The sequence below is a fragment of the Ailuropoda melanoleuca genome, chromosome 8 (genome assembly GCF_002007445.2).
Source record: "Ailuropoda melanoleuca isolate Jingjing chromosome 8, ASM200744v2, whole genome shotgun sequence".
Taxonomy (NCBI): domain Eukaryota; kingdom Metazoa; phylum Chordata; class Mammalia; order Carnivora; family Ursidae; genus Ailuropoda; species Ailuropoda melanoleuca.
Window position 1 is genome coordinate 72734519 of NC_048225.1, and position 660 is coordinate 72735178.

The window sequence follows — 660 nt, forward strand, 5'->3', positions numbered from 1 at the left end:
CCAGTTACCCAGCCGACATTCTCACCTCGCATGCCTTCGTCAAAAGGTGCCACGGGTTAATTAAGCTCTGGCCCCGAAGGCTGGCCCAGTCCCCCCAAAGCTAACCGAATCTCCTTCTGGCTGGCAGATGCGAGGGGCGGAGGCGCCCACCCAGCCGCGCCGGGGGTCGGCCCGGCGACCTCTGGGCGCGCCTCCCGCCCAGCCTCGGGAGCGCCCTGAGCCCGACTGGGAGGAGGAGGCTCACCTGGTCCTCACGGATTCCAGCCAAGGGGCGAGGCCGCTTGGCACCCCCACCCCCACGTCTGTCCCCCAACGCGGCGTGAGCCCCTTGTCTTGAGGGAGCACGGCCCCTTCCAGCCGGGTCCCGGGCATGCACCGATGTCCTCCCTGCCCGGGGGGTCTTAGAAAGGGGCTGCGGGCGGCGCTGCAGAAATGGGGCGCCCCGGGGTAAGGGCCTGTCCGAAGCTCCCGGCCGCAGGAGAGGGACGCGCCCCCCAGATCTTCCCACAAAGAGCTCGGGCTTCGCCACCGGCAGGCGGAGCGCGCGCGGCCCGGAGCACAACCCCTACCGCCGTGGGGCGCGGAGAAAGCAGAGCGCCGTGGGGGCGGGGAGGCGTGGGGGAAGGGGCGCCGCGACCCTCCCCGCCGGCGCCCCGCTCG

The 660-nt window shown here is 72.4% G+C and overlaps 1 protein-coding gene across 2 annotated transcripts in view; it reads right to left on the reverse strand.

The window, feature by feature from the left end:
- Nucleotides 1–660, reverse strand: part of GPR161 (G protein-coupled receptor 161) — a 50222-nt gene that overhangs the window by 48904 nt on the left and 658 nt on the right. The gene's annotated exons all lie outside the window — the stretch shown is intronic.